At 34.7% G+C, this 25786-nt stretch overlaps 1 long non-coding RNA gene across 1 annotated transcript in view; it reads right to left on the bottom strand.

Annotated features, from left to right (window-relative positions):
• Window positions 1–721: 721 nt before the first annotated feature.
• The window catches only part of LOC140433252 (uncharacterized), a 53361-nt gene continuing 28296 nt past the window's right edge, over window positions 722–25786 (bottom strand). The window contains exons 2-3 of the long non-coding RNA XR_011949901.1: window positions 12749–12923; window positions 722–900 (exon numbers count right to left, since the gene is read on the bottom strand). This is a non-coding gene — a long non-coding RNA (uncharacterized lncRNA). The remainder of the gene's footprint in view (window positions 901–12748; window positions 12924–25786) is intronic.

Raw genomic sequence — 25786 nt, forward strand, 5'->3', positions numbered from 1 at the left:
AACAGACATATAAAAAGAAGAAGAAGATAGTAATTGGTAATAGAAAAAAGTATATGAAACATATGGAACAACCAATAATATTAATCGAGTCATGGACCTAATTAATTAATAATTGGTTGGAAAAAATCGGCTTTATTCGTTTAGATTTGTCCTCTAGAGTGACACACTAACTATAATTACCAATGTATTACTATTGCTTCGATGCATTTTTTGTAGAAGGCCTCAAAAATGTGTCTTAATTTTTACAATAACTTTCACATTTGATTAAAATCTCTTTTCCTGGAAAATTATTTGGTCACACCTCTAATCGCTACGATTTAGATTTGAAAAATACAGTAGATGCGGAAGTAATTCGAAGTAGCTTTAATGCACTACTTTTGTCATTGCCGCGATCCACTTGTTATACAGTACAGTGTAAGAAACACTTTTTTCTTCTGTATATGTGGCCGTTTTCTGGCAAGTTCTTCCTTTAAACGGGCTATAAACGCTTTATAAGATTCTCTATTGATGTTTCTTTCTGTTCTGATTTAGCTGAAAATAGCCTTGAAATGGAAAGCTGGACAGTAAATATAGAAAATACAAACAAGTTGGCAGTATTTGAAATATGGTGCAACACGCGTCTAATGAAAATACCGTGGCTCAATATTCAATATTGCGTAAATTCCTGCCTGATATACAGAGGTATATTCTGCTATTAGAATAAAAATACTTACATTTCAACTACTGTTGTATATTCCTACATCCGACCTGTTTGAAGAGTTATACCCGACTGTGTACCATGTATAACCCTGCAATCTGGGTTGTGTGTTTCCTATGTCCCATCTCTCGCGAGGGTACATGTCTTTTTATAAAGGTCCCTTAGGCCTGAGAAGACCGGCGCATAGGTAATTCCAAATTGTCCTAGAAAGCAAAATAAATATAGCAGTAGCAATATAACGCTAGAATTATTCTAAAGCTATTTTCTTGTGGAATCTTAAAGTAATTACTATTTTACTAGTAATTACTATTTTGCTAGATTGTTACAAAATTATTAGTAATATCCTGAAATTTGTATTAAACATTTCAATTAATATCCCGTTTTGTAGTAATGTTCATGCTTTTTATATATTCATAGCTATAATTTCGTTTTAGGAAATCATTTATGAAAAATAAAATAATATTTATATTTAAAAAGTAACCCTGTGTTCACGAATTTTTTCATTAAAAGTTTGTCTGGTTGATTTTTCAATATATAGCATCTGGTGTTCTAGTTTGCATATCTAATGGAACCGTAGTCAATGTGTTGCTTATTAAAAATGTTCAGCTGTTACATCCCTCGCCGATTTGAAGTTAGTAGTTAAATGCAAACTTTGGGTTGCATTTTATTCTTTTTTAAAATAATATACCTCAAAAGTAAATACCAGAGTAAAAATAGGGAGACAATAGGGGCGACTTTAGGATTGATAAGTTATGCACGAGCCCAAGCAAGTAAATGTTCTGAACTAGTTTGTGACAAATCTTCACCGGAAAGATTATCGGAAAAATATACAAGGTGTCCAGAAACTCTCCTGACAAACGAAGACCGGGGATTCCTCTGATAATTTTAAGACAATTTAACCCAATTCATTTAGTCCGAAAACGCTTCCTAACTTTTTTGAAGATGGCGCCTTGTAATTAGTTTTTTTTTAATACCTTCAGAACGCATCCAGTTAGAAAAACGAAAACTGGTACGATTATATATCATCCAGAGCTTAATCGACTCCATCAATTGCGAATTTCTAGTACCGGTCATAGGCGTCTCTTTTGGGTAGGTCAACAGTTAATTTAACGCATAACTTTTTTGTCTTTATCTCTTAAGCATTTGTTATACTAGATTATTAAATTTTCAAGTATTCTAGTACTAAAAGGGACTCCTACTTTATGTCGGTAGAATACACCATTTTCTAGAAAAATCGATTTGAAAATTTGTCGTTTTTTCACCATGAAAGTTAAATCAATAGGTACTTAAACGAAACTAACACAAAAGAACAAGTATCAAAAGTAGATAGGTACAAAAGATGCTCGATAGTTATGACTATTAGTCTCTATGCATAAATTTGGCCTTTTGCTTAGAGAACGCCGAATTTTTGCAAAAATCCCAAAGGTATTTCTAAATTCGTTGCAAGCATCTTGTATCCTTAGCCAGACTTGTTGCACGATTTTGTATCTGAACGGAAAAACGCAATAATCGCAAGAAATAAAATACAGCGACCTTGCTGGCCAAGCAACTGGACAGTCTCTTCCAATCCAGTGGCAATTACATACAGCCGTCATGTAATCAGCACCATTTAAACGAGCAGACAATTCCACAGGCACAAGTAGATAATCGTTAACTACTCTTATCCAGACGTTTAAGATAAACCTATGCTGATGCTTAAATTCTTGAACAACGTGGGGATTGTTACAAACATAAGTTGTGCAATATGCACATTAAAAATTCCATTTTTTATGAATGTGGCTCTGTGGCAAAACAAAACGTACCTGAAAAAAATCTTCATTTTGATTTTTCTGATATTGTAACCATCTAGCAAATCAGTGCTTTCACAAGTAATTGCAACACAATACAGTGCAAAACAATAAAATCTACAGCTCGGACCGAAAAAACGGATTTCAATGTAAACAACATCAGTTATAGGAAAAGTTTAGTAGTCAAAACAAATAAATATGACCGAAAAATATACATACTTTCCATTAGAAATTATTAGCAAACAACAATGTGTGAAACGATATTAAAATATATGGGATAAACTAGAAGACAGCGGTATAGCGGATCAACTGACAACATTAATTAACAAAAGTTTAGACACAATTTTATACCAGAAAAATGGAGGAAAAGCGAGCTAATCCTCTTATTCAAAAAGGACGATAAGAGACAACCAGAAAACCGAATTTGCTAAATATTCCCTGAAACTTACAACTAAAATTTTGCAAGACGTTTGTGTAGATGTTGAATAGCAGGTCACTACCCTGAGCCAATCTGCGCTTCTTGGTTCTATAGCGACTGCTTTGACTTTGGAGTGTTACATAAAACTGACTGTTCTGCAGTATGCATCGTATAAAGTTGGTAAATTTGATATCATTTGTCAACTTGGCAACTCATACACATTGAAGACCAGTATTTTATGGTTTACAGTGTCGCACGCTGCAGAATGGTCCACCCACGCCACGCTCGTTGTCTGCTTCCTTTCAAAGCCAGCTTCAAATTGAGGATCTGGCCACACAGTATAATCAGCCAGGACGGAAACCTGCTTGTTCCCGGATCAGAGTTTTGTCTATGGTTGCTTATATGCGATGTAGACCCAAACGATCCGTGGGTTTGAAAAGTTGGCATAATAATAACATTCAGCGATAAATTTTTAGCTTCCGATGGATCTTTTCCTGGTTTAAGTAGAGCGATGACATGATATTTCCTTCACAATTTTGGGATCTTCATGGAGTAAATGCGACTGTTGATTAAGTCCAGTATTCATTAATTTGTGACTGGGCCAAATTGTTTAATTTTTTAGTCCTTATGTCATCAGGGCAAGAGCCTTTGTTATTTTTCATGGCCAGGACTGTTTTACGCAATTCATCGAGAGTGAAAGGATCTTGTAGCATGTCATTTTGTTTTCTTCGATTTTCTATGCTATAGTACTGGTTTTTCTATTTAATAGCAGTTGGTGTACCACTTGGTTAGTAATCACATTGCCCGTTTGAGCTGTTTCACCTTTCTTATCTTGGTTAGGTTATTAATAAGATTTTACGCTAGTCTACTGTTTTGTTTCATGTCCAGGTTCTGTACCAGGTCGGTCCACTTTTCCCTTTTATTTCTAGCTAATATTTGCAGTAGGATCTCGTCTGCTTCGACGGTGTCTGTAGAAAAGGGATCAGCCTCGTAAAATTTTTAATATTTCTCCAGGGCCGAACTGAAGAAGTGTAAGACATCTCTTGAAAAGATGGAGCAAAGTGTAACGTCAAAGCTGTCAACAAATACCATGGAATTATTAAGAAAAAGCAAAAAAAGAAGAAAAAGAAAAACATTCCATCCCGAAGCTTGCAATGTCATAAGGAATTGACAAGACGCAATTATTTTTGAAACGTGTTTTTTAATACTTATTTTTAACATTTATATTTGATATTCTCTATAATATTTTCGACATAAATTCCATACCATAAGATCTTTAAAGCAGCTTGAATCATAAGCAATAATCCCGATCGCTGCCAAACTTAAATAATAATTAGTTTGTATTATTAACAATGCTATCTTAATATGTAATATAAGACAATGATATATTAATGGAAATCTATATATATATATATATATATATATATATATATATATATATATATATATATATATAATTCTTCTTCTTCTTGATGTGCATTTTCGTTACGAATGTTGGGGATCATCATCGCAATCTGCATCTTATCTGCAGCAGCGCGGAAAAGCTGCACAGATGTTGTATTGAACCAGATTCTGAGGTTCTTTAACCAAGATGTTCTTCTTCTTCCTGCACCTCGTTTTCCAAATATTTTTCCTTGCAGAATGGCTTGAAGGAGAGCATATCTGGATTCATTTCGCATAATATGTCCGAAGAACTGTAACTTTCGAGATTTGATGGTGGTCAGTACCTCTCGGTTCTTATTCATTCTTCTAACGACCTCCTCATTTGTAACTCGGTCAGTCCACGGGATCTTAAGCATTCTCCGATATAGCCACATCTCAAATGTTTCCAGTTTTCTGCACATATCTTCGTTCAAGGTCCACGATTCAACACCATAAAAAAGGACAGAGAAGACGTAGCATTGCAGCATTCTTACTTTTGGATTAAGAGAGAGGTTGTGACTCTTGAAGAAGGCCCCCATCCGATTGAAGGTGGATCTAGCTTTTCCGATGCATGCTCTAATCTCCTGGTTGTTGGTCCATTCTTCATTTATTATGGTGCCGAGGTAGTTGTAGTGCGTCACTCTTTCTACAGGGGATTGGTTGACGTAAAGTTGACCTTCTGTTATCATTTTCTTGCTAATTATCATTAACTTTGACTTCTTAACGTTTATATTGAGTCCATATGGTTGACTGTAATACGTGATTTTGTTCATAAGAACTTGTAGGTCTTCTAAGTTGTCCCCAAATACTATGGTGTTATCTGCATATCTGATGTTGTTTAGCCGGTAACCATTTAGTAGAATACCTTTTTCAGTTTCGTGCAAAACTTCGATAAATATTCTTTCAGAGTACAGATTGAAGATTAGAGGAGTCAAAATACAGCCTTGCCTCACTCCAGGCACGATTTTCACATAGTCAGTGTGTTCACCTTTAACTCTGAGATTTGCTATCTGATTCCAGTAGAGACTTCTAATTATTTTCAGATCATGGTTGTTAATTCCTGTTTCTTTTAGTATTTGCCTTATATCATCTTGGCGTGCTGTACTCGATCAAACGTTTTCTCGTAATCAACCAGACATGCGTATACGTCGCAGTTAACGTCTCTGCATCTCTGGAATAAGACTTGTACTGAGAACAAAGCCTCTCTAGTACCAACAGCATTTGTGAACCCGAACTGGTTGGGTTGGGGATTGGGGAAATTTGACTTTCACACAATTTGTAGATTCTCTTATGAATTATCTTTAGGAACAATTTTAGAAGATGACTCATGAGGCTTATAGTATTCGCATTTTTTGGCTCCTGGTTTTTTTGGAAGTGCAATAAACTCAGATTTCAGCCATTCTGTTGGTATTTCTCCAGAGTTGTATATGTTGATGAATATTTTTGCGATTATTGCTATTGATTCGTTGTTCATTAGTTTGAGTAGTTCTGCTTGTATATTATCAGGGCCTGCCGCTTTGCCATCCTTTAACTGTGTTATTGCGGAGTACACTTCCTGCTGTAATATTCTTGGTCCATCATTTACCTCTTTTTCTAGCTCAAAGGTGTTATCTCCTCGGTCTTCAAATAGTTTTTCTAGATATTCTTTCCACGTTCTTATTTTACTCTGTTTATCCAAGATGATGTTTCCGTCAGAATCAGTTATATTTCCTTTCTGCCTTCGTCTTAGTCCCCCTGTGAGTTCTTTAACTTTCCTATGTACATTGTGATTATCGTACTTTGACTGCAGAGTCTCAATTTCTTCGCATCTTTCCCTTGCTTCTTTTTCTTTCGCTTCTCTGATTTTCGTTCTTATTAATATATTTATAGTTTTATATTTGTCTGGGTCATTTTTGGCTTCTCTTCTCTCATCCATTAGTTTCAGGATCTCATCTGCCATCCATGATTTTTTCTTCATTAATCTATTTGTGTTTAAGTGTTTATCCTTTACATTTTGCACTATTTCTGTAATATGTTTGATCGTTTGTTCTTCGTTCGATTCGTCTCTAATTGCAGTCACTTGCTCGTTTAACGTGGCTTAGACTCTCATCCTCGTATCAAGGTCTTTCTGTCACCTCGGGGGAACAAATAAGGGTCTAATCACCTTCTGTTATCTCCGGGTGCTCTGTAGAGGGCTTCGAATATCGCAGTCGGGAGCTCCTCTACCCAAGTCCATTTACTGGGTATGGACTTGTAAATATTTATCTTCTGATGGCTTGTCTTGAAAAAGACAAGATATTTCTTACATGACAAAGGTGACTTACATGACCAAGTCGAAATAAAGCATCAGTTCGTGGTCTTCTGAAGGCTTGTCTTGAAAAAGACAAGATATTTCTTACATGACAAAAATGTAGGTCGAAATAAAACCTCAGCCACAGGTATAATTGGAACAGTAGGAAGCAACGCCCCATGAGCACTAAGCTCTCGGAGAGCCCGTGAGGGACTGACCTGGCTGACCTGAAAATCGCCAATATTCCAAATCGTTCCAGTGGAACCTGGTCTGTCTCCAGGTCTGCTCCAGGATAAGTCTTGACAGATGTAAAGCTGTTTCGGAATCTTTTATTTACTAAAATGTAGTCAATTTGATTCCTAATAATTCTCCCGGGTCTGTCATGAGGGGATTTCCACGTGTACAGCTTGCGAGGTGATAATTGGAAGCATGTGTTGGTACACAACTAGTTCTGAGTCTTCTGCGAATTTTTTTAGGAGGTCTCCTCCCTCAGGAGGATATACAATTAATAAGTCTAAATTATATTGTTTTGAAAACATTTGCACTGTATTTTAAACACAACGTTTTTCGGACTATCTTATCTCTTAAACTATCTTAAAATGGAAAAAATTATTTTAATATAGTTGTATGTGGGCAACGATGAACCTAATCATGAATCCCTATTCAACAAAACTCTTGGGTATTTGCTATAAATCCAACCCCACTCACTCCACCACAGCTACACCCTTTTTATTTGAAACTCGTGTATGATATAATTTAATTTGCGAATTATCGTAAATTTCCATAGTTGTAAAATGTTCTCACGCCCAGGAAATGCGAAAAGCTACAAATTGAATTTAATCTATTAATAGATTTTCGAGAAGGCAAATGCGATTCGGCCATTAAGGCTAAAACGGTCTGACGCTAATTCAACTATGATGGGCAGCAAGAGCAGTTTATGCTAAAATAATGTAAAGTGCTGATAAGGCTCATTGATGAAGTCTATGGAATCCTACATCCTCTACGATTGTTTACACATGATCGCTTTTGGTTTATTAGTATATAGACGTTATAAAGACGAATAACATTAATTTCTTGTAATGTGCTTGGTAAGTCAAAATTTATGCAGGTTAATATTTACAAATACAATATAGAAGGTAATATTTCTTTCCTTTTTATACTTAATACGTATTTCATGGTTTTTCAATCATCAGGAGGACCTTGTGAGACGAAATAAAAAGAATTTGATATTTAGTATTAGAAAAAAATAGAAATATGCTTTATTGTCACTGAAAATTGTACAATTTTATGGACAAAGCTTACAAAAAGTCAAAAAAATAACAATAAAAATTAAAATTTACTAAAAATACATAAATTGTCAATATCACAAAATAAAACAATAAAATTTACAATCCATTGCAAAATTTCACTACATTGCAAATTGCATAATAAAACCTTATGAACAAGTTTACGAATAAGTTAAAGCTGATGCGTGTGATACCCAAATAGTTATTCGTTAAGAAACATTTCCACTGAATAATATGGTCTTTAAGATAAATTGGCTATTGACAATTTACGGAACTTAACGAAAGAAGTTGTAGATTTAAGTTGCAAAGGAAGGGTTGTATAATTTTTTTGCCAAATTTTATATAGATTTCTTTTTCTAACTCAGCGGAAGGGATCGGTAAATACACATCAAAGCTTGAATTTCTGGTGGAGTAGTCATGATTAGGTCTTGCTGGAAAAACCTTCTACTAAGGCCAAAAAGATACCGTATTGCTCTTTTTTGTAATTTAAAAATAACATTAGATTGCTCAGCTGTACTAGAACCCTAAAAAGGAAGGCAATATCGAAGATGAGACTCGAATAAAGAAAAATATGTTATTTTGGAAGATGTTAAATTAATTTCCTTCGAAACAGATCTTATTGCATAGTAGGCTGAAGCTAGTTTCTTACTTAACAAATCGATATGAAGGGACAATTTAAGGTTACTGTCTATAAAAATATAAAGAAATTATACAGAATCAACGATACTGATCTGGAAAAACATGTTCTAGAATATATAGAAGAGTTAAAATCTCGTGATTTTTGAAGTAGCTTCTGCAATGTGTTATTCTACTGAGGCCAAAAAGATACCGTATTGCTCTTTTTTTTGTAATTTAAAAATAACATCATATTTGGTAGCTGTACCAGAACCCCAAAAAGGAAGGCCATATCGAAGATGTGACTCGAACAAAGAAAAGTATGTTATTTTGGAAGATGCTAAATGGATTTCCTTCGAAACAGATCTTATTGCATACTAGGCTGAATGGACCATTTAAGGTTGCTGTCTATAAAAATACCAAGAAATTTTACAGAATCAACGATACTGATCTGGCTGTTATTAGGAAGCAAGGGTTGAAGAGCTCTTTTATAGGATAATGCTACTGTCTTATCCACGTTAAAAGAGTGGGGCCAGGATTTTATTTTAAGTAGATCAGAAGGCATGAATTTTCCACAAAATTATTTTGCTAAGACCACCCACTTATCTATTTTGACTAACCGGTTCATCTGTACTTCTGCCACTTGAGTGCTGTCATATAATTCGCCGTTAGAGCTACCCACAAAGATGTTTTGTCTAAAGTTATCGATGGTTTTTGTTTGCAAATATAGTACATAATCACCCAAAGAAAATGCCGAAAAATATGCCATTAGATAAGTAAATTTCAGTTTCGTTTGAACATATTCCCAAAGACCGCTCGGACCATCCACAAATTAAAGGTATTTCCCTATGTTAATATTTTGCTATAAAAAGGAATATCTTCACAATTTAATTTCATTTTTTCGCTGTAGAAGATAAAGTGAAGTTTATCTAGTGTGTTTTTGGACACTCCTGTAAAAGGGTCAGATATTTTTGATGCCTTTCGCATTTCTTTATATTTTTCTCTTTTGTTTTCTTTGTCCATTTTTTACTTCTAATTTATATTTTTACTTATTTAATTAGGGTCCAGCATAATCCAATCGTGATCCAGAGGTAATTCCTAAGTTAGTCCTAAGTAAATCAGAAGTTAATAATTCCAAAGTTAAATCCAAATGTGGTTCAATGTAATTCCAACGTTAGTCCAAACGTTGTAATCTCAAGTTAGCTCCAAATGTAGTCCAGAGTTAGTCCAAATATAAGTTTCCCCTCAGCTAAGTATGGAGCCCCCGTGTTAACTAAACAGAGTTCATTCAAGTGTTGACTACACACTAGGTTAACGTCCAGTTGATCTACTTTACAGCTCAATCAAAGTTATTGTAAGTACTTTTCCTTATATTTGTTGTCAGCCGGTTTAAGTAAAGTTATTTCAAATTAAGAAAGTTACACAATAATATAAGAGACTAGATATAGAAGTAAATTTTCCTAAATTCTTTGCCAAATGAGATATTGAGAATGCATATATTATGATATTTTTTATTAGGTATTTATTGTTAATTAGTGACTTTAATACAAGTCTCTATTAAACATTTTTTACATTTTTATTCTCTTTTGCGTATTTATCATTTAATTGCATTTTTTGTCCTGCATTCTACAAGAGAAAAAGTCTATTTTCTATAGACTAGAGGAATATAACAGTGCCTCACTCGAATGAGTGTCATTTTATTGAGATTAATAGCCATACACGACAATGAAAAATCTTATGAACTTGCCAGAAGATCAGCTACAAAATACTGAACAAAGCCGGCCTTAACAATGCCAAGATGCCAAAACGAGGCTATTTTCCAGTTCAAAAATAGCCACGATAGCTCTCACTAGAAAAGTGTACCTGATCAAGCACATGGCAAAATAAATGTATATTGGATGGACATGCACCAACACGGCATAATACTGCGGAAACCGAGAAAGGATCAGCTCAGATTCATCAGGTTTCCTTAATGGTCATGCACTAGTCGAGAGAGACCTACATAAAATGGAATTTGTTTATGAAGACTTAAGCTGCTGGCTCTGCAGCAGAAAACCTGAAACAGTCAACCACATATTGCAGCACTGCGAGGCATTGAATCATAAGCAGCAAACACTTTTTGGAAACAACCAAGTGTCTTTAAAAACATATGGTACCAATCTACTATAGTTTCATAAATAAATGGAATTCATGAAATTAGCGGCATTGTCATCGCCTTAAAACAGACGGTTTCCGAAGAAAAAGCTAGTACCAGGCGTTTACAAAGACTTAAGAATTCACAAAATACCACCACTCATCATCAAATTTCTCAAGGTAAAATATAAAAAATATAATAATTATCATTAACTAAGGTCTCAGTTTTTGCTTATCATAGATACATTTTTTTCTTTATATTCATTTAAACGATAAGATTCGACGCGAAGATATTCACAGACGAGTTATACACAATTAACTTCTTTATAAACAATTCAATGCAAAAGGATTCATATATTTTAAAATAAAAGAGTCATAGATTTTACATAGAAAAAAATGATAGTAATACTTCTCTTCCTATGATTTTCCACAGAAAAATGGGAATATCGCTGGACGCAATAACAAACAATCCTTTGATTGACACAAAACGGTATTCAGATGTTATTTTTGTCAGGTGCTAGATGGGTGTTGACATCGACCACCATCTGATTAAAGTTAAATAAGGACAAATAATTTGTTTCAAGAATAAAGTTGCAAAGAAAGTTCGTAAATATGGCATAGTCCTTCTGAAAATATGCTGTACGAGAAGGTTGTTAGAGAAAAGTGGAAGAAAACTTTGGCGATAAGAGTGGATTAAGTGATGACTCAGTCAAGCCAAATTGCATAAAACATAAATATTAAGAAAGCAAGGAGAGAAAACTTAATTTCAGTAGAACAAATCAAGAATTCAAATCAAGCTAAGCATGCTTGAAGAAAAATAACGAAAATGAGAAATCAAGAGAATACAACGTTTGGATACTTCGACTGCACAAAACCTGCCCCGTAAAATATCCGGCAGGATAAGAGAGAAAAAGGGAAACTTCCAAAAAACATATAAATATTAGTACGCTATATAATTGGTGAAATCATAACAGCTCTTCCAAAAGTATTTAAAAAATCAGCTGTATAATTTGAAGAATATAAATCATACTGAAGGATTAATTGAAATGGAAAAACCAACGGAATAGAGAGAAGATCTAATATACTAAGCTCCTTCAAAATGTATTAAAGTCGGACTTTTAACCAGCTTATTAGCCAAGGATTGAGGCAGATGTGAAAGAATCTAGCATAAGATTGTTGAAACATCTCTGGCGCATACCTGAAGACACATTTGCAAATACTAAAAGAAAAACACTGACGCAAGCCACTGAAAAACGAATCGAAGCCTTCGAGATATGGATATACAGAAGGATACTGAAAATATCTTATGTGGACCATGTCACCAACGTTGAGGTCCTACAGCGCATGACAAAAGAAAAAGAAGTGCTTAATTTAATTAAACAACGTAAGCTTGAGTACCTCGGCCACGTGATGCGGAACGAAGAAAAATATCGAATTCTTCAACTCGTTATGCAGGGTAAAGTATTTGGCAGAAGAGGACCGGGACGCCGTCGTATCTTGTGGTTCAAAAATCTCCGACAATGGTTTGGGATGACCTCAGCGGAGCTGTTACGCAGAGCAGTCAACAAAACCATGATAGCCTTGATGATCGCCAACATCCGGACCGGATAAGCCACTGAAGAAGAAGAAAAGAAAAAGGTACATTATACTGGCTAGATGATATAGAAAATAATTGTTGGGACTAAGATTATGGTGACGATTTAGAATAGAACCGAGACGATTGTAAGAGCGTAGTTCAAAGATTTGGTCTCTACAAGGGTCGTACACCATTGGAAGGATGGCACATATCATCCTCATTCTAATCTAGCATTTTAAGATAGCTTAAACAAACATTCATATATTGTCAGAATTAGTTCTTTTTAGTTAAAAGCACGTCCTTCCGTGTGCGCTGTGCGTATTACGTTTGTTACCACGTTTTACTTCTAAGGCAAATTAACTAAAATTAAAAAAATATGTCTTCGCGAAATTTCTTTTCTTTATTTATAAAATATATTTTAGAAACTTTCAATATTCACAAGATATGATAAGATAATAGACCACTGACCCTTAATACGAGAAACCACGCCTGTTTTCCAACAGAGTGGCGTTATTGTGTAAGTTACAACAATTAAAATTACTTACAGCCGTTACCCAGTCGGATCATGATTCTTGTAATTAAGTTTTCAAGGGGACGTTATGCCAGCCGACCGCCCCTTCAGCTCAGACTGACTTTCTGAACATTATTGTTCCTGAGGCCATATTTCATAACAGCTTGAGAATTAGCGTTACTCCTTTTCTTCTAGCTCAATTTGGAAACCTGAAACAAAGTTCACATAAACAAGTCGTTTGAAGCCTAGTATTAATTTGCGAATATGGCCTTTCATTTTGCAGTTTTTGTTCTGCTAAAAATAAAAGTGTATAATATCAAGAGAGAAACTGTTATGTAAAATACACAGGATGTTGTATTTGTAATTGTATAGCTTGTTTTTTTTTTATTGTTAATATATATCGATGAATTTGTACAAAATACGATTATGAAACAATTAAAATTCTAAATATTATTTAGCAAGGAAATGACAGATCAGATTTTTTTAGACCAGTATATTGTTGGTCAGTTTTCTACCTCTCAATTTCCATTTTGGAGATTGTAAATAAATTCGTTCTATTCAAGGCTATAAATAGAGGATTTCTCAACAACAAAGAAATATCAAAGAAAACGAAGATAACAATATATAAAACAATACATAGGCCAACGCTGGCATACGAAGTAGGGAACTGGATTTTAAACAGAAGATACCAGAGTAGGATATAAGCAGCAGAAATAAAATGCGTCAATATAACGATAGGGGCAAGAAGACAGACAGACTCAAAAATAGCATGGTTCGGTCATATAACACGAATGGATAATAGCAGACAAGTGAAAAGAGTGTGAGAAGCTAAACCAATACGGAAAAACAGAAAAGGTAGATCAATAAAAGAGTGGAACAGCGACAGAGCAGAGATATTACAAAATAAGGGCAAATCTTGACAAGAAGCAATACAATTGGCAAAAAAACAGAAAAGCATGGAGAAAATTTATCAAAAGCTAGAGTCACCTCCCTCGACATCTAACGGAAGAAGAGATGCTATTATGTATGAATGTAAATAAATTCATATAAATAATTTTTTCAGGACCAGTGACTACTCTTGAAATCAAGAAATAAAAAGAACGATACTACTATCAAACTTTTGTTACTTTGGATTATACATAGTCCTAGAGAATAAAGTCAAAAAAACCAAAATAACCATATATGGCACTCTTCTAAAAGAGTCGCTATGATGAACTATTTTCACAAAAAAAGATGCAAATGATCTTCTGTCTAAACATCTAAAGAAGAATACTTAATGCAATTTGTGAAAACCGTATATTAAGAAGGCGATATAACTTTAAAGTCTATAACAAATATAAATAAATTGCAGACGGAAGATATTAAATATCCATCATTAAAATAGGCAGGCTGAGATGAACTTGTTAGAAGCGGGAGAAGCTATTCTTTTAAACGTACCCTTTCCCCGCTGCCTGTGGGAAAGTAGTGGCAGAGCTGAGGTGCAAGGATAGTGCAGACAAAGACATTAGGAAAATTGGTAATGATTAGCGATGGATAGAAAAAACAATGACTAGTGAAAAAACAGACTACAGAAAGTGGAGAATGAACTAGTACCAATAATGATAATGAAGATTATCTCTCCTCAGCTACATGATGAAGAAACTACAAGAAGAATATACCAAGCCTGGCCTAGATGTTAACCTCGCGAAAAGAGGGTACCTATCTACAAGTGAAGAAGACATAGAAGATCTACAGATTAATGACAACGTAACAATCAAAGAAAAGGATAAATTCAAATACTTGGGGTTTATAATCACGAAAAAGGCAACAACAGAGGAAGAAATTACACAAAGATTAGGATAAACAAAAACAGCAATCTGACAACTTAACTCAGTATGGTTGGATAGGCACCTAACTATGAAGACAAAAACACAGATTTATAAAACATTAGTGCGAAGTATTATGACATATGGGGCTGAAAATTGGATCATAAACAAGAAAAACAGCAGTAAGATAGTAGCAACAGAGATGGAATGCCTGCGAAGATGCTGCAGAGTAACAATAATTACGAATTAAAGCAAAGAACATCAATAGAAACAGACATACTAACATATCTAGAACAAAAAATACTAAAGTGGTATGGATATGTAAGAAAAACTAGCGGCAGCAGATGGACAAAGAGAATAACCGAATGGAGCCCCACAGGAAGGAGGAAAAGAGGATGACCTCGAAAATCCTGGAGTAATGAAGTAGACGACGCCATGAGTAAGAGAGGCCTAAACGATGTAGAATGGGACAACAGAGAGAGATGGAAACGGTTGAGCGAGAGAAGGCAGTGAATACTGTAGAATCTCTGAATATAAGATTATCTCTCAATCTGAAGACTTTGATATATATTGGAATTCTGAAGAGTCATTTACTAGTAGAAGGTTATGTCTTCGTTCTGTGTTTAATGTCGTACATTTTTAACCATCTATTTAGTATATGGTGGCATAACACGCCTCTACATTGCATGAATCCCACACTATTGCTGTCTTTTATGTTTGGGATATTTGGCTCCAGGCCACACATATACTGGAAGACAGAAATGTGATCTACCTATATATGTTTTACATTAAGGAACAGTTATAAGCACATAGACGACATCTACATTGAATGACATATTGGGAAATAATTTTGTTTTGTTAATTACACTACATAATTAAGAGAATTTTCGAGAAATACTTCCAACAATTAGATTTATAGAAGACCAAAAAGTGATAATCCTGCAATTTATGTGTAGAAATTTGAACATATTTCAGACAGTTTTCCGTTTAGGGCATTATGCACTCTCTAAAATATTACTTTACTTAGTACGGTCATGTTTGTGTATTTCAGATTCTGTTTCAAGATTACTACTTGTTGATGACATGACTTCTTTTTAGACCTTACTGCTGGTGAATTAATGTTACCATATAAGGAAAATCTCATCGCGATAACACTGTATTTTAATTTCTTGAATATATGGCTGCAGAAATAATAAATTTAAATAAAATAAAATAATGGTGAAAAACAGTAAAATTTGTAATAAAAAGTAGAAAGAGTATGATCCTACGTTAAATCTCATTTAAAAATAGATAAGACCTAGATTGGATGGAACTAACAAATTTATTTTTTGAATTTAAATTTTGTTTTAAATTGCTTGATATTCTACCATCGTTAGTAGTGTTTGTCATTGTCATGTAGTAATATCTTAATAATGTCATCGTTCCTGTCAATAAAGTGAAAAGTAAAAAATAAAATATGTCTAACTATATATCAGTCACAGAATCTTCTTCTTTAACATGTATGTAAGTAACATTTATGTTTATCTTACAGATATATCATTAAACTAGAATTTTTGAGGTAAGTACTACTGTTTTATACATTAGTGTTTTATAAAAAAAGTCCTTAACCATCTACCTTGATAAATTTTAGCTTCGGCTTAATAAATCTATCAGAAACAAAATTATAAGTTTGATGCGTTATTTTTGGGACACACTATATATACAAGCAGCAATTAGATCAATTGTAACATATGCATCCAAATGCATAGCTCATCGACGAAGACAGATGAGGAGAGGATAACAAAAAATTATAAAAAAGAGCTTAGGGATCATTAAAGATGGATAATAATTAAAGATGGATAATTGTTAAGCTAATGATGATGAGGAAGCTAAACCACACTGCGATGATTTGGACCTGCGTGAAGAAAATATAAATAAGACGATATATAAATATCTACTGAATGAGAAAGAAGTGAGACAGATACATTTTAAATAACAGAAGAATTAAAACACGGTGATGGACTGGCACTATTACTGTTTAATTTAGCACTGTAATCAGTAGTTAGAAAAACGCCACAAGGTAGAAACAACATGCTTATTAATAAATCAGTCCAACTGGCAGCATATGCAGATGGCATAGATATCAGTATCAGAACCAAAGCAACAGACCAGAATACGTATAAGAAACTTAAATCACATGCTAAATAAATAGGTCTATACCTTTACCTATTTAGGACTAAACTGTCACCTCGGGGGAATAATTAAAGGTCTAACCACCTTCTGATATCCCCGGGTGCTCTGTAGAGGGCTTCGAATATATTGTCGAGAGCTCCTCTACTTAAGTCCATTTTCGGGTTATGGACTTTTAAAATATTTATCTTCGGTGTCTTGCCTTGAAAAACGCAAAATATTTCTTACATGACAGTTTCTTCGTCGAAATAAAACACCAAGTTAAGTTGAAACAATTCTCAGCCACAGAGTATGGAAAATAAATGCAGGAAGCAGAGCCCCGAGAGCACTAAGCTCTCGGAGAGCCCGTGAGGGACTGCCCTGGCTGACCTGAAAATCGCCAATATTTATATGCGCTATTCGAGCGATAAATAGGGATTTCCAGGTCAAGAGCCAATGGGAAAATTCGAGGCGGGGCGATGCGCATCGAAATGCGCACTAGTCCACAGACTATGGCATTCGATGACAAAACATCACAAACGACAACATTGACGATGCAGCACTTAGCAGAAGAATCATCCTAACCGATCCGGTATACTTTGCTATAAACCAAATATTTAAATCTCGAGACGTAGCATACAAAGGACTAAGATCTGAATACAAGACCCTAATCCGACCGATAGTGAGCCATGGATGTGAAACTTGAATATAGACTTGCGTTTATTTCATAAATGTCTATGCAATTAACAGATTTTTGACACGAATACTAGGCTTTATAAATGAGAACAACAGGTGGCCAATCAGATACTTCTTCTTCTTCTTCTACTACTTCTTGGAGATCTTTCGATCTGTTTAATTCTGAAGCTGCCTTTGGTTAATTTCCTGGGAGGTAGATTGCCAACTATCCCTCCATCTTTTAGGTGGTCTTCCGGGAAGTTTTGAACCGGGCGGGTTGTTTTCTAGGGCAATTTTTGGGAGTCTATTCTCATCCATTCGTCTTACATGATTGTACCACATCCTCTTACGCTGCCTTCCCTATTTAATTGTATCAATCAAAAACAATTATAAAATATATAATATATGTATATAAAGGACTACCTTTATCTTAATATGTTCGCCTATAGCGCCTTTATTGGGCAGGCCACATATTTATAATGAAAGAAAACAGACTTCCAAAGTTGAATGTTGAATGCAAGAATGCAGAGAAGGCGGCCCATTGAAAAGCCAAGAAAACGATGGCAGGATTATGTTGATCAGAACGCAAGAAATCTCCTTGAAAATCGATCTTGAAGAAGAATATACCCTTACGATATATGCACGAAAGTAATATATACACGACAAGACTATCGTGTAATACTGCTTGCTGTGGTACTTATAGTACAAAAATTTGTTTATTTTTGCTTTTCAAAATTAAAGATTTTTAGGAACATTCTTAACGACTTTTGCTCATGGACTAAACATGCAACTGTTTTCTAACACTTTTTAAAAGTACATATTAAAATAATATTATTTTTACATTGATATTTTATTTGTTTAAACATTGATATTTTAATTGACAGATGTATCTACGAAGTTTGTTTTGATAGATTTTAAAACTACATGGTTTATACAAAAATATTCATTCATTTGCATATATTTACATACATACATTCAAGTCTTGATTTTAAAAAAAATCTTTCAAAATCTTTTTTCTTGATTTCAAGCAAATTGCCTGTTGATATTTTACACCTACTTCCTTCATGCTTAGATTTTCGCTCCGCCCCTTACGGGACGCCCAAAGTGATGACCTACTAGTGATTTATCTCGAGCAATTTTTTGTAAGCCCTTCTCTCTATTCGGATTGCCGAATATAGAACTCTCCTAATTCTCGACATTCATCTCTGTTGTTTGTAGAACGTTTTCACATTGGTCCTGCAGTTCTTTTAATATCGTCGTTCCAGCGCATTTGCGGGCTTCCTCGTGGTCTTTTGGCTTCATATGGCCGCCAATTCCCGATTTCTTTATTCCATCGGCCATCCTTAACACGTTCGTTATCCCAGCCCATTTTCATTTCAGTTTAGCTGCCTGTTCGACAGCATCTTTTACTTTTGTTCTATTACGAATGTCTTCATTGGTTTTATGGTCTTTGAGTGAGATACCCAGCATTTGTCTTTCTATAGCTCTCTTCAGAGTTTTTCTGATTTTCGCCATGTTTATTTTAGTGAATGTCCAGGTTTGAGCTCCATATGTAAGTACAGGTAGGATACAGGAATGAAACACTTTGATTCGCAGTCTTTGAGGTATATTTTTATTTTTAAGTACATATGAGAGTCTTCCGAATGCTGCCCATCCCATTTTTACACTTCTGCTTATTTCGGTAGTCTGATTTTCTTTGCTTACCTTGACATTTTGACCCAGATATGTATATTCATCTACGTGTACTATCTCTGTCCCTTGGATATTTATCATAGGTTTGTCACCTTTGTCATTTTCAGTCCTTTTTTTAGGGATTCCACGTGTCGGCTATTAGTACTACATCATCTGCGTGTCTAAGATGGTTCAAGTATCTTCCGATAATAGGGATTCCCTTATTTTCCCAGTTTATTGACTTAAAGATATCTTCTAGGGCAGCTGTAAATAATTTTGGAGATATTGTGACTCCTTGTCTTACTCCTCGGGTGATTTTTACTGGTCTTGTTTCGATTCCATTATCCAACGTCACTATTATTTCAGCTTGTTCGTAAATATTATATATTAATATTCCGTACCTGGAGTCGATCCTGTTGTTGACTAATGCTTCTTCTATTGCCCACAGTTCTACACTATCAAAAGCTTTTTCATAATCTATAAAAGCCAGACATAATGGGAGATTGTATTCGTTAGTCTTTTCTATTAGGATTTTCAAAGTATGTAGATAGTCACAGGTGCTGTACTCTTTTCTAAATCCGCTTGTTCTACTGGTTGATATCCATTAAATTTAATTGTTAACCTGTCTGTAGTAATCTTTGTAAAGGTTTTGTAAAGTTGTGAAAGAAGTGAAATTGGTCGATAATTTTTCAGGTCTGTGGTGTCTCCCTTTTTGTGTATTAGTATTGTTTTAGCAGTATTCCATTGTTCGGGAATGTAGCCTTCGAATAGACAATGTATTAAATAGTATTTTTATATGTGATGGCTTCTTCTCCGCCTTCCTTCAGCATTTCTGCTTGGATTCCATCGCTTCCAGGAGCTTTATTCCTTTTTATTTCTTTTACTGTTCTTTATATTTCTTCGTGGCTTATTTCAGTCATCACTTCTGAGTTGACATTTGTTATCTGCCTTTTCAAGTTCTGCTTTGAGGAGTAAGGGTAATCGTTTCTGGAACGATACAAATTGGTGTAGACCTTTTCAATTAAGTTTGCTATATCAGATTTACTTTTTTCCAGTTGTCTTTGTTCATGTTTAATGGTTATTATGTTTTTCTTTTCTAGTTTCGATTTGGTGCATTTGAGACTTCGGTTTTTCTCTATGACTTGTTCTATACGGTCTTCTTGATGTTTTTTAATATCCTCTTTTATCTGTTTTCTTATTACTCGATTAAGTTCCTTAAATGCTGGAGTATATCTTTTGTTTTGTCTCAGAAGATCTTTTCTTTGTTTCAGCATGTTTTGTCATTCTACACTTATTCTGGATTTTCGTTTACTGTTAGCGGTTGCCACTTCTGAGTTTGCATTTAATAGTTCTTTTGTTATGACTTCATTAATTTTATTTAAGCTAAGTTCATCTAGATTTAATACTTTCGTGTGTTTTAACTTGCTTTTATATTGTTCTGGTTGGATTTTAGTTTATCTGTGTCTATATTCCAAGTTTTTCTAAATTTGTTTTTATTTTTAATATGTTTTATCTCTAATTTGGCTCTAACCGGTGATCGCTACTTACTGACGCCGTATTTATTACTGTTACGTCCTGTACAATATCTGTTTTGTTACACAGTATGTAATCTATTTCGTTCCGAGTTTTTTAGTCTGGGGATAGCCACGTCCACTTTCTTTGAGGTTTTTTCTTATAGAATGTGTTTATTGCATAGTATTGTGGGCTTGTAGGAAGTTAACCAAGGTTTCTCCTCTCTCATTTCTAACTCCAGAGCCGAATTGTCCTATATAGTTTTCGGTTTTTTCAAGTCGTTGTCCGATCTCAGCGTTGAAGTCTCCTATTATCATCGTATACGTGCTGTCGTTAGCTTGTGAGCAATTATTAACACTTCCTTATTCCATTCTGTTAATATGTTCACTCCACTCTTTTTTCTTTTTAATTCTGTCATTAATATGTTCGACCTTGCATGTGTGCCTTGTGCATCTGCTTCTTTCTCTTTCTAGAACTGTCTTTCCAGTTATTCTACGAAGTATCTTCCTTTCTATTTTTCCTAGTTGTCTTTTGTTTTTTTATTATTTCTTGTCTACTTTATGTTTTGCAGATTCTTAATGATCTTAGAGATGTTGGTGTTAATGTTAATATTTTAATTCTACCATGTTTTATCTTTACATAGATACGCGATGTTGTATTTTTTGCTGATTCTATTGGTTGTTCTTGTCCTTAAATATTTGATTTAAATTTCGTGTCGTCATCTTTCCAGTTGGTATTGGCTGAGTAAATTCCTCGAGGGTGCCAAGTTGACAAAAAAAAATTCAGAACAAAATTTATAATAATAAATTTTTATTGTGTACTGGTGAAATCCATCCAAGTTTCATTAGAATTGATCTTCTATAGTAAATACTAGTTTGCAGATTTCGCAAATAGTTTATTTTTATATAAAAACATATTTTCTGTTCCAGGAAAATAGCAAGCAAGATTTTGCAATAAACAATGTTGGAAGCATAGTTACTGTTCCCTCCTAACCTTGTTTAAAATATATCTGCATTATATGTACTGACCTGTACTGATCTGAACACTACAATAACTTAGTAACTTGAGGACTGACTTCAGGCATGATCATATACATTAAGAACAAAAAAAAGATCAAATATAATCCAGCAAACTTATTCCATAATGTAAGATATATGGCACAAAGCTCAACAAAAAACGGGATAAGTTTAAATTAAATTTTAGAGGATCTGCGGCTTTAAACCGGGAATACGGGCAAGGAGATCGATACGAGAGTGTAAGAAATATTACACGATTAAATCACCCTGTGTGTTCCACGGAACTTTCCTATCAAGCATAACTTCAACATTCTTAACCTGTTCAGATAATGCTAGTGTTATTCCATTTGTGGTCTAGAGTCGAGTAATTATTAATTTCCTAGTATTAGCAAATAAAGCAAGTGTCATTTTATTAGGATGTACTGAAAGTTCTTGTGCCAAACACTAAGTAGTCATTACGTTTAAGGGGTTATTCAATCAACGGTTTAAGGTACCTTGCATATAATATTCTAACATTTATTTGCAGATCTACTTCTTTTACTTAATAGTATGCACGTTCTATCTAAAATTCTAATTGAAAACATTTATTTTTTATAAAGTAGGTATTTAAAACGTATCTATATCCTCTCTAAATATGAGACCCTAAAATATTTATATAAAATATTTTTTGTACTTTACTAACACATTTATTTTTTAAATTTCGTCCGTTTTTCTTATACAATACAATAAAGCCGCATTCAAAGCGAAATCTCCTCGGCATGATCTAATGTGTCAAACATGAATGTGGTAAATACCAAACAATCCTCAGTATTACAAAATCCTCGAAGTCTAGGTGGTTAGATTCGCCATAATCGCGGTCTATACAGATGGTTGGACATTCTGTAGGGTGATGATCCGTTTTATATGCAGCATCGACCGACCGACCGACCCTTCCATTCCCAATCCCTATCCTATCCCGGTAATATTTGAAGCGCGATCAGGCTTCGCCTAGGGGTGGGTTACACTAGCCGCCCTTTCGACCCCTCTGATATAGCTTCGCCAGGTTATTCCTGCGACCTTTATCCCACTCGCTTTAAAGATCAATTTGCTCCAGTGTCTGGTCTCGCTAGGGAGCGAATATCAGCCATGGGCGGAGGTAATAATATGAAAACAAAACATACACATTTTAGCACTGAATAAAAATAGTGTCAAACTTGAATTATAATAAAAAACGGTATGAAATGATTTTAAACATAAATTAAGCAAACATAGATTTTGAAAAGAAAAACTGAAATATGAAGGAAAATTTTTTAGTTAGGGTGGCGTATATAGAATATTTCTAAACGTGATACAAATCCACGAGAAATTAGTTTTAACAGCTGAAAATAAAAGATATTTTCAGTCGTATAAAAATATGTTTTAACAGTCGTTGCCAGTTTGCCACACAAATTGTCCTAGCAGCTTTATCAAGATCATCGTGTCTTTTTCGCCTAATATATGTTTGTATTTGTTATATTTTATAGTTCATCAGAACCAATAGTCGGAAATAAAAAGTCCACCGATGGCATACCAGCTGAGGCTCTAAAAGCAATGGGCGAGATTGGCGTAGATGTAATACTGGATATGTGCAACATGATATGGATCACAGGTATATGGCCTGATGAGTGGTGCGAGTCAACCTTCATCCTTATCAAAAAAAAAAGGATCACTAACCGTATGCAGCAATTACAGAACTATTGCCCTTATTCCCCATTCAAGCAAGTCCTGCTAAATATAACCAATGAACGGCTAAAGAACTTTCTACTCCCAGAGATAGCCGAAGAACAATGCGGATTAGTACCAAGAAAAGGAACGCGGGAGCAGATACTGAACACCAGACAGATAATAGAAAAAGCGAGAGAACACAACATACCAATGCTGCTCTGTTTCGTAGATTACACAATATGGAAAATATGGGAGTACCTAACCACCTAGTTAACCTTAGAAGAAATCTGTATAATAAAGCTTCCAAAGTTAAAATACACTGTAATATATTCGGATGCGTTTAAAACAAATAAGGGAACTTGACAGGGCTGCATACTATCACCATTATTGTACAACATATATTCTGAATATGTAATGAGAAAAGTATTAGACGGATGGGATGGAGGAATCACTATAGGAGGCAGAAAAATCACAGATAATATACGAAGAATTCGGACTTCAGATCAACACCGGAGAAACAAAAATAATGATCGTAGACAAAGCAAATAATAATACCGCACATACACTAAGTGACAAACTTGGAAGTGGTAGACAGATTTATATACTTGGGCTCCATGACTACCAACAATGGTGACTGCTCCTCAGAAATAAAGCGTAGACTAGCAATGGCCCGAACTGCAACAGCTAAATTGATTAAAATATGGAAAGACCGAACAATAACAAGGAATACTAAGCTCAGGTTAGTCAATGCCCTCATTTTTCCTATTGCTACATAGCTGAAACAAAGACTCGCAAAAAAATCGATTGGAATAAGATCGAGGCCTTCGAAATGTGGGTCTATAGAAGAATTCTATGAGTGTCCTGGACAGAACATAGAACCAGCCTGTCAATTCTGGAAAAACTGCATAGCAAAGAGAGGCTATAAAAAAAGTAAACCGTCATATCTAATTTGCTTCAGCCTCATAGTTAGAAGAGTGGGGACCATGGAACTATTGGTAGGAGAAATAAAGGTCGGCCGAAGGCCAAAAGAAAGATTCTCAACACGATCGGGAGACTAAATGAAGATTCTAGTGGAAAAATCCCTACATAAAGCCGTCCATAGGCACAGGATCGAAGCCAATGGAGGCAGCAAGTCAATAATATTTAGAGTGTCAACACGCCCTGACAAGGGCTCAAGGAATGAGGAGGGAGGATTTTGTTTATTGCCTTTTCTATTTTAACTTTCTACAGTTGTCCACTCCAACCAAAATAGCACTTGCTAAGAATTATTCTCCGTTAATTTCTGCTGTTCTCATTGGTATCAAGGAAGTATCAAGTACCTGAATTGTCTACTACCTTAAAACTCAAATTGCCAAAACTTGTGATCAATATTTCTGGCTCTGTTGTTTGTTATTTATTACATAAACGATTACAGTTGAAACGGTAGTAAATCTTTCTAAAACTTAAACGGTAGATAAGTCGAGATTATTCGCATGTGCAATAAGTCGTGAAGACTTATTTACAACATGATCCCTAGGTTATCTAATTTGGTGTTTTACCTCTTTATCCATATGAACGTGTCAAATTAAAGGACCTCATCCACTTATTGTACGCAGGAGAGATACCTCTAGTAATAATCAAAACGATCGAAAATATCTACCAAAACAACACAATAAAAGTAAAAGTGGAAGAAGAACTAACTGACCCTATTGGAGCTGGCAATGGGATAAGACAGGGAGATTCCCTGAGTCCTTTATTATTAAACCTGATTATGGATGAAATAATAAAAAAGTAAGAACTAAAAAACAATACCAAAGGGGAGAAAAACAACTTAAAATAATCTGCTATGCAAACGACGCAATACTGCTTTATCAAAGTGAAGACGATTTACAACGTATGCTGCACCAATTTAATATAACCGCCAAAAAATTGAACAAAAGAGACACAATGCATGGTTACAACAGCAACTTTACTAAAATGTAAATTGGAGCTAGAAGATCAGATAATAAAACAAGTGATGGAGTTTAAATATCTAGGCATTACATTATCTAGCTACGGAAAGCTCGAAACTGAAGTGGAAGATCAAACAGTGAATAGAGAAACAGAAGAAGTGACTAGAGCAAACAAAGCCGCAGGCTGCCTGAATGAAACAATATGGAGAAATAAAAATATCGGGAAAGAAATGAAAGGCAGAATGTACAAAACAGTCATCACCCCAAAAATGACTTACGCGGCAGAATCACGACCTGACAGAAAGGACAAAAAGGATGTTAGAAACAGCAGAGATGAAAACACTTAGAAAAGTTGATGGCATGACACTATGGGACGGAGCTAGAAGAACAGATATACGACGTAGATGCAAGGTGGAGAATATCAAGAACTGGGTAAGAAATAGAAGAGTAGAATGGAACGATCATATAAGCCAAATGACAACAAATAGAGTAGTAAAGACGGCAAGAGTCGGTTCCCCAATAGGAAGACGATCAGTAGGAATGATAGAACAAAAAAGATAGAATGACAACTTACTGAAGGCACATTGAAAAATGTACAGAGTCATGTCTACATAAAAAGAAGAAGAAGAAG

The sequence above is a fragment of the Diabrotica undecimpunctata genome, chromosome 2, assembly GCF_040954645.1.
Source record: "Diabrotica undecimpunctata isolate CICGRU chromosome 2, icDiaUnde3, whole genome shotgun sequence".
Lineage (NCBI taxonomy): Eukaryota > Metazoa > Arthropoda > Insecta > Coleoptera > Chrysomelidae > Diabrotica > Diabrotica undecimpunctata.